The 10,000-nt window shown below is 40.7% G+C and overlaps 1 pseudogene; it reads right to left on the bottom strand.

The window, feature by feature from the left end:
• Window positions 1-470, bottom strand: part of LOC140953677 (microfibril-associated glycoprotein 4-like) — an 8,096-nt pseudogene extending 7,626 nt beyond the window's left edge.
• Between the last annotated feature and the right edge of the window lie 9,530 nt (window positions 471-10,000).

Below are 10,000 nucleotides of genomic sequence, written 5' to 3'. Positions count from 1 at the left end.
TCAATCGAGAGTCAATCATTGGTGAAACTTTTATAGCTATCAGACAAGGATAAAATCACTTTTATAGCGATTGAAAAATATGGGTATGGCTTCTCAAAAACTATATCGAAACACCTTAACTAAGTATTTCTCTTTTGATGGTTAATTACCTCTATTCCTCTGTACTTGAAATTGTCATCTTTTGTGAAGTTACCAAAACCAACAAATCTATCGCAACCATTTAACTGACACAGGAAATTCCTAGCTTTATGCTTCTTGAGTCCAAAGTTGTAAGAGCGGCATTGCTCGTCATTGACACATTGAAGCCTACACGCACCCTCTGTATCAACTTGAATTTCTTTTATCACGCTTCAATTCAACTTTCGTCCTTCTTTCGCCTTAGCAAAGTTAAGAGCTTGAAAACGAGATCCTGAAATACGGCTTAAGCCCGATGCAGTTTCGGCAAAGACGAGTACAAGGCACAGTAACATTTTTTCACGGATCACTTTAACGGTATAACAGGTGTTTTAATATATAACTATTAAGTTTTCCTTTAAAGATGATCAGTTATACTGGTTCTCAGTATCTTTTCGTTGTGTTGTTTCCCTCTGAAGCCTGGTTTCTGGTTGCTACAAGAACGATATCGTCCCCATATCTAAAGATCAATTAAATTTGACCGGCTTGTTTCTTCAGAGTCACCCCTTTAGTGAATTAATATTCTTCGCAAGGAAACTGCCCAAGACATTTTGCACTCACAACTGTGGCCAGGATGCGATTTTAAACATAAATCTGGTAATCTACGTACCAGCTAGCCTGCGCCACAGACGAAACTTAATTCTGGTTAAGTCGGTCTACAGAACAGCGCCTAAATCCTTGTTCTGGGCACCAACTGTGCACCAAGATTTGAATACGCGCAATGATTGTCCTGTGAAAAAAGACGTCGTTAATTTGCCAATCAGTAATAAAGGAAATTCCAAACGCACATCCGGTAATTCGTTGAGTCCGTTGGGGGCCTACAACGAGGATATATTTCGGCGATGCTTCGCAGACGTCACTAACCGATATTAAAGTACGTCTTCGACGCAGGCTATTTACCGGCTTAATCCAAACTTTCAGTGAACATAAGTAAGTTATTTTAAGACCCCCTTGTATACAGATAAGTGATCTCGCCCCTAAGTGTTAAAAGAGCAAGAAATATTCACCTTTGCGCGAAATAATCCTTAAACTTTATTAGGTTAACACAGATAAGAGGTAAGCCCATTTTTTGCCAATGGCTACGTTCGATATATTAAAATTCTACCATGAATCCGAGGATTTCTGGTCATTTTTATATATTTGGTTTGGTTTTCTTTGTACTCAAGTCTCTTCTGGGAATTGTGTGACAACGAGGTCGTGAACAATTTGCAATTTTCACCCTAAAGCCTAAGAGTCATGTTACTAAGAATTTTTATTAATGTATTAAATGTGGGCTATAGTGGCTGGCAAGGGAGACAAACGGGGATTGGGTGGAGGGGGGGCGGGGGAAGGGGTGGTGGGGGGTTAGGTATTTAGCCAGTTCTGCCAAGCCTGCACTGACTGAAAAGGGAGTTCTCACAGTATTTTGGAAATTGGAGATAATCATACTTGCATATATCCTTTATTTATTGCAAGGCAAAAGATCAAGTCGCTTGCAAACATTACTTGATCTGCAATGGGCTCTTGTAAACATACATTCTAACAGGTGTCACATGATTAAACCAATCGTATTCGAATTGTCACTTTATCAATTAAAAATTCAAGTTCAGAATTAACTGTAAGTATGCTGTCAAAATGTCCTGCGAGTGGGCAAGATAAAGGGAATCCTGTTTTCGGATTGTCTACGTACCCGAGCGAGCATTTAGGGCCTATTTTGCCTCTCGAGACTGCTCCGATTTTACAAAGAATGTTCCGAAAATTCTAGATCTCAAATCGTCTTTCAAACAGATATTTTCCGAAAATTGACGTTGAGTGCCCCTGATCGACGTACGAAAAATATGGTTCCTCTACCTTTTAAGTTTTTAAAGGGGCTTCATAGTAATTATCAAAGCGCTCTCCCAATGAAGTGAAAAATAATAGAAAGTTCTGTGTTCAATTCCGGACCAAACGATTCATTTTTTAGACCACAACGGTTGACCAAATTATTGATCAGATGAAAAGCCTGGAAAGGAACCAATACCCATACCTATAGCACCCCCTATATCTATATCACTGTCCAGCTAATATTTTGGGAGAACCCCCGTGAATTTTCTAAACAGCTTTCCCAATTTTACGTTTAGAACATCAGAATAAAACAAAGCAAAAATAATGGTACAGTTTTATTTAGGAGTTTCTAATCAATACTATATTCAAACCATACGTTTCAGTTTCAAAGTCATAAAGGTTTCGGCGAGATGATGTCATGAATCACATTTGCCTTAAGTATATTATCAACTTATACACTTTTGATAACGTAAATATACAAAGGCTTTTTTAAGTAACAACTTTCGTTGTTCAAAGAGGATGTCAACACACATCCCTCACTTTCGTTCGATCACACGTGACTACCCAAATTGCTATTTATTCAGACGACGCCCCTATCATATCACCATATCAGGAAGCGGCTGAGAGAAAGAGTCGCGGTGAAACAAATCCGAAAATTCAATCTTCATTGCGAATACAGGTAAGCAAACTTAACAGAGTTCACGTGACTTTTTTTTAAACTAAGGCAGCAAATATTGTGCATGTTTAAAGGAGGTGTGTCACGAAATTCAGCAAAATTAGGAAGTTAAAAATGCCCGTTAAATGAAGAGAAACATATTATTCCAAAAATTATGCTAGCACAAATCCGTCAAAGCCTATGTAAAACCCTTTTAATGTAATCGCTCAAAGGTCATGATAACGACAGAAGTTCTGGTTGCCCCAACAAGGTTGTCGTATACGGCCTAGTTTTTAGATAAAAAAAATATCAGTAAGTGTTTGATATGCTGGGGCCGAGTCGTAAGGCAGAATTCAACTTATTCTATTTACTTTATTAACCTCCACCATATTCCTTTGCGCCGATATTCTCACCCTGGAGGCAACTGCTGGTTTCCTACTTCTTGTCTTTCCCATGCACACCAGCAAAAAGCGTTAATAATTAAACCAGTTTAAACGAAATGTAATTGAGCGACATAAACTGAAGCTAAATAACTGGCTTTTTAAAACAAGTAATTCAAGTCAGTTTTCACAAATATTTTTTGACTGAACACTATAAATTTTGTAGTGAACAGTATATCAAGCAGACATTTTTTAAAAAGGAAAAGAAATTTATACTGTTACCATGTTTTAGCTTTGGTGTGAATAGGGCGTAAGAATCTGTCGTTTATTTTAGAATACTTTTTCTCTCGACTTTGCCAGTATTTATACCAGTAATATGAATTCCGCAAAATTTTCTTTCGATTACTACGAATCTATGGTACGAAAATCTATGGTAATAGTCTCGTCTGGTATGCACGCTAGGAAAAATTTACTGCATTTAGTTTCGTTTTAACCAAAATTGTGAAAATGGCTATGTGAGAGGTTTACTAATGACGCATGACGCATCATAATAGTAAGAGAGTGCACCGCAACCAAAAACTGAAGTAACCTATATGTAGAAAACGAAGCACTCTTCAGGTTTAGAACAAACCTCCTGCAGCTTGAAAACGAAACAGCCTTTTAGGTGGAAAATGAAAAACCACTGAGGCCAAAAATGTTTAGTGTTTGGCTCTTAAACAATCATCAGTTGGCCTCATGTATGTTTTTGTTAATGAAACCTTACGTTTTTTGCAAAAAAAGACCAGCCGTCCCCCAACCCCACCCCCGCCAAAAAATGGCATATTTAGTCTATGTAAAACAGTAAACTGGAAATCGACATTTGAAAACCCGTCCTTTGTTGACAGGGAACGAGATTTATCAACGTAATCATCCCCTCTCTTCATCGATGGGGCCAGAGCTGGGGTTGATCGTTCTGCTGAATTTTTTTTTCCCCAGATCCGGAGAATTCATAATGGCGGAGAGTAAAATAAAAGTAGAGAATGAGAGTAATGACACATCAGCCGGGGAGCAAGTTTTGGATTTTGAGGAAGCAACTTCAATAGGTGAGAAAACGTACAACTGTTAATATTGAAGGCGTAGTGTCAAAAGGTTTCGTACCAAATGAACAACCAACCTCGTTCCCAGGTTCTCTCTCCTACCCATCGAGACACCTGGGTTGGGTCTTGGTTGGGTCTGGTCACTTGTCTCCCAGAATCTCAACTTCGTCCCCAGGGTGCTTTTCCCTGGCTTTGGAGGTGGCCTCACCTCGAAAGCCAGGGAAAAGCGCCCTGGGGACGAGGTTGCCTAGCCTACGTAGCAAGCGTTTCTGTTAGTTTCGGAGCAAAAAAAACCCGAGGAACTTTTCGCGCGGGTCACTTTTTAAGACTTGACCGAAACCGGAAATCGCGCTTGAAAAGCCTCTGGCACCCAAACTATCAGAGTCATGTTGACAATCGGTACAAACAGAGTTTACTTAGAACTATGCTGTATCGAGCATATCGTTTATCTTTTTGTTGGTTACACCTCTCAGACGAATGTAACCGATTGAAGACAGCATTCTCGCGTTTAAAGTACCCCAAACACCTCGTTAACTCTACCATCAAAGGTTTCGTTGACTCAAAGGTTTGTGACCAGCAGCGACCTTTATCACCAGTTAAAGAGACGGATGACACGGTTCGAGTGGTTTTACCATTTAAAGACCAAATCTCAACAGATATTGTGAAAGAACAACTCAAGGATCTGAACCTAAAAGTTAACCCCACCATCCAGCCTGTGTTTGCCAGCCGAAAAATTGAACAAGGACTGAATGTGAAAGAAGCAAAGCCACCGATCGTAAATGACGAGTGTGTAGTTTATAACTTCCAATGTGACCGGTGTGATGCAAGCTATGTAGGTTACACACGCGAACATTTACACATCGTGTAAAAGGACATAAACAACAGTCCTCCGCCATTGCCAAACATTACAAGAACGTGCAAGAGTACGAAATGCACGATTTTGCTTTTCATAAGAACCTTAAAACCAAATCTCAACGTGCAATCAGACTCTATTCGTGCGAAAGTATTTTCATAATCTGCGCACCCTGTTATGTTAATTTTTGCGCCACATCGCTTTAAATGCTGTAATTTGCATGATCAAAAACATTTTTCCTTGATAATGGAGTCATGAAACTCCGAAACGTCGGATTTTATCGTTCGTTTTTGCCGTTTTATGTCTTAAGAAATCCTTTTAATACGAAATATCATCTAAGTGTGATAGAAAAGCAGAAAACAGTTCTACCTTGTGTAAATTTCATAGGGGAGAAAGGGGCTTTGGCTGATGGGATCTAATGCTGACCACCAGCGTCTCTCTTTCTCTCGCTCCTTAGGGACGGGTAGGAGAGAACCCTGGGAACGAGGCAAGCTTACCATTTGTATGGAAAACCCGGAAATTCCGGGAAGAATTCAAATGGAACGGTTCATCCCGGTGGAAATTTTCCAGAAAAAAAGTAATACCCTTTGAGGTATTACCTTTTCCCGTTTTTACCGAAACGAACGAAATTTTCTGTACCATTTGTTTAGATTGTTAGTGCCAGGCTTCATGTCGAGACAAAGCGAAAAATTTACCGGTATTTTGTAAATGATACAACCTCAATCCTGTTCCTGTTTCGGAGCCCAAAAATATACCAGTACTATTTGACGGAAAATTTTCACCGAAATTTCCGCACAAATGGTAAGCGCTCGAGGTTGCTAGACAGCAATCCTGAAATACACGACATTGAAATTTTCTAATGTCATATTCAAAATAGCCCAGACACTCTAAACCGTTTGTCAGTTGTATAGATAACGCGAGGGCCTGCTGCAACGTAGACTATATTCAAAATAAAGAGCAGAAATTGAATTTGAACTGTACAATGGACACAACCTTTCAAAGAAAAGAAGTAAATAATGCATTAAGCTCCTTTTGGTACACTAAACATTCCCGATTTTCCATTTGTTTTGTTTTTAGCAATAGCGGAGGTGTACAATGATGAAGGTAATGAAGCATATAGTGAAGAAGATTACATTAATGCCGTTGTCAGCATCGCAGAAGAGATTGGAGATAAAAAATTAGAAGGACGGGTATACATCAGCCTTGGCTGTGAGTATAACTCTCGCGGTGATTTCAGAAAAGCAGTCGAGTTCTATCAGCAAGGTCTAGCTATCGCTAAAACGGTCGGAGACAAAGAGTTACAACAAGCGGCGTATTGGAACCTTGGTACTGCGTATTATTCTAACTATGATTTTCCAAAAGCAATCGAGTTCTATCAGAAGAATGTCAGCGTCGCAAATGAGATTGGAAATAAAAAATCAGAAGGACAGGGATACATGAACCTTGGCTGTACGTACGTCTTCCTCGATGATTTCAGAAACGCCATGGAGTGCCATCAGCGAGGTCTAGTTATCGCTAAAGAGATCAAGGACAAATACTTAGAAGGACAGGCGTATGGGAACGTTGGAGCTGATTGTATTTCTCTCCGTGATTTCCCAAAAGCAATCGATTTCCTTCAGAGGAGTGTCCGTACCGCAAAAGAGATTGGAGATAAAAAATCAGAAGGAATGGGTTACATCAACCTTGGCTGTGTGTATAGAGATCGCGGAGATATCAGAAAAGCAATCAAGTTTCAGCAGCAAGGTCTAGTTATCGCCAAAGAGGTCGGAGACAAAGAGTCAGAAGGAAAGGTGTATGGGAACCTTGGTATTGCGTATAGTTGTCTCTATGATTTCCCAAAAGCATTCGATTTCATTCAAAAGGAACTTAGTATCGCGAAAAAAATTGGACATGAAGTATTAGAGGGTTCTGCGTATGACAGCCTTGGGGGTCTGTATAATGATCTCGGCGATCACGAAAAAGCAATCGAGTTTGGGGAGCAAAGTCTGAGAATCTTTAAAAAGTGCGGACACAAACCTAAAGAAGGACACATGTATCTAAACCTTGCTAGTGTGTATGTGATTCTCCGTAAGTTGGAAAAGGCAACCGAGTTTTCTCGAAAAGGGCTGAAAATCAGTAAAGAAATCGAAAACAAAAACTTAGAGGGAAGTGCATATGCGAGCTTTGCTGATCTGTATGACCATCTCGGTGATCTCAAAGCATCATTCGAGTTGCGGCAGAAAGCTCTTAGAATCGCAAAAGAGACGGAGACAAAGAGTTAGAAGGAGATGTGTACTTCAGTTTGGGCCTTATTTATTGTGCTTGGGAGAACTTCGAGAAGGCAAACGAATTCCTTGAGCAAGCTCTGAGCAAAGCTAAAGAGAGCGGACTCAAAATCTTAGAAGGCTTTGTGAATCATAACCTAGGCGTGGTGGTTCAGAATTCTCTTGGCAACTTCGCTAGAATTGAGGAGCTTTTCAAATACAGCATGAAAGTATTTGAAGAAACAAGAGACCTTCTCAAAAATAGTAAAGATGAATGGAAAATCAACTTTCACGACAAACTGACAAACTGTTACTCTGATTTATGGTGTCATCTTTTAGTACAAGGCAAGACCACCGAGGCACTTTTTACAGTTGAACGTGGACGAGCACGAGCTCTCAGGGACCTTATGGAATCAAACTATGGAGTGTCATCTTCGGAGGACCTAATAGAAAGAATATCTCGTTTTTCAAGCTATACTTCATCATCAATGGTATTTCTAGCGGAACACTACGAGACGTTGAACTTCTGCGTACTACTGAAGGGACAGCAATGTCAGTTTGTGCAAAAAGAAATCAATCAGACCTTAACCAGTTTGAAGAACGAAACATACAAACAAATTGGTGTGAGAGGTTTCAGATGCGAGGAACGCTTCTTGGACGATCCTTTAGATGAAGAGAAGAAAGGGTTGCCTAATAGGGCTAGTACAGAAGAGAAAGAATCAACGTCATCGCAAGAAGATTTAAAAGCATTGTCTGACGTAGTGATCGCTCCGATTTCACACTTGATAAAAGGTGACGAGCTTATCATTGTCCCCGATGGTCCATCTTTCTTGATTCCTTATGCTGCCCTGGTAGACCAACATTCCAGATTTTTGTCTGAAACGCTGAGAATTCGCATGGTCCCATCCCTAAACATTTTAATGCTTTTGGCAGAGTGTCTGGAAAGGTATCATAGTACATCTGGTGCACTGCTTGTTGGCAATCCGTGGGTGGAAACTGTGCGCCTTAAAGGCTGCAGACCGTTTCCGCGGAGGACCTAATAGAAAGAATATCTCGTTTTTCAAGCTATACTTCATCATCAATGGTATTTCTAGCGGAACACTACGAGACGTTGAACTTCTGGGTACTACTGAAGGGACAGCAATGTCAGTTTGTGCAAAAAGAAATCAATCAGACCTTAACCAGTTTGAAGAACGAAACATACAAACAAATTGGTGTGAGAGGTTTCAGATGCGAGGAACGCTTCTTGGACGATCCTTTAGATGAAGAGAAGAAAGGGTTGCCTAATAGGGCTAGTACAGAAGAGAAAGAATCAACGTCATCGCAAGAAGATTTAAAAACATTGTCTGACGTAGTGATCGCTCCGATTTCACACTTGATAAAAGGTGACGAGCTTATCATTGTCCCAGATGGTCCATCTTTCTTGATTCCTTATGCTGCCCTGGTAGACCAACATTCCAGATTTTTGTCTGAAACGCTGAGAATTCGCATGGTCCCATCCCTAAACATTTTAATGCTTTTGGCAGAGTGTCTGGAAAGGTATCATAGTACATCTGGTGCACTGCTTGTTGGCAATCCGTGGGTGGAAACTGTGCGCCTTAAAGGCTGCAGACCGTTTCCGCGTCTCCCTGGTGCCGAAGAAGAGGTGAAACTGATTGGACAGATACTCAACACTGAGCCCCTCACTGGAAAGAATGCCACAAAAGATCAAGTGTTAAGCAGGCTCAACTCAGTGTCCTTAGTCCACATCGCAGCTCATGGTCGTGCCGAAACCGGGGAAATTATCTTGTCTCCTAATCTTCCTGGTTCCCAAAGGCCCAAAGAGGAAGACTTTCTTTTGACGAGGGCGATGTATTAAACGCCAAATTGCGCGCCAAGCTTGTTGTCCTGAGCTGCTGTAACAGTGGGAGAGGGGAGATCAAATCAGAGGGTGTGGTTGGAATTGCACGCGCCTTTCTAGGAGCCGGTGCGCGTTCTGTTATTGCTTCACTGTGGTCAATTGACGACAAGGCCACTCTGGCGTTCATGAAAGTCTTTTACGAACATTTGGCGGCAGGGCAAAGCGCAAGTACGTCCCTCCACCAAGCCATGAAATGGATGCGGGAGTCTAAACTTTTCAAGGCTGTGAAGCACTGGGCGCCATTTATGCTGATTGGCGATGACGTGACATTGACTCTGGGCTAACAAAGGTGAGTTTCTTGCTCCAGGGTAATGTAAAATAATGATCACGTGTTAATGTTCTAGTCGAGGTAAAAGAAAAGCAAGTCTGCTAACGAAACTGAGACAAAGAACCCATAGTTATTCCACGTTCAGGGGAGAGTACGAGAATCACGCTGTACGAAGTAAATGTAATAATCACCAACAAAGGAACTACTGCTCTTGCAGTTTTCATAGACTTGCCAAAATCCAAAAAAGACGATATACAGTGCTATACAACCACACGACTAAAATGGAGGGAATCAAAAGGAAATCAGCCTTTAAGCGAATGTATACTTCTTATGGATAACTCCCGTGGACAAGCTTCTTAGAAATTTGTGTTGCGTAGCTGTGTTGCTAGCTGTGAAATAAGTGGAAATTATCATATTTATCAACTGAATTGATATGGTGACTCGACCATGGTCAGGAACCATTCTAAACCTAACGCATTTCTTCGAAGTGAATCAAGGAAGAATAGGTTCTATGTGGTTGAAAAATATTTATTGGCAAAGACACAATACTGCTGACAGTAATTTAAGCTAAGTCTCCTTCTTTATATTTTTCAGTGACGCCTCAGCCATAATGACGGATCATTAAACATTGACAAGATGTTGCCGTCT

Source organism: Porites lutea, chromosome 12 (genome assembly GCF_958299795.1).
Source record: "Porites lutea chromosome 12, jaPorLute2.1, whole genome shotgun sequence".
In the NCBI taxonomy this organism is placed as follows: Eukaryota; Metazoa; Cnidaria; class Anthozoa; order Scleractinia; family Poritidae; genus Porites; species Porites lutea.
This window is presented reverse-complemented; position numbering and strand designations above follow the sequence as displayed.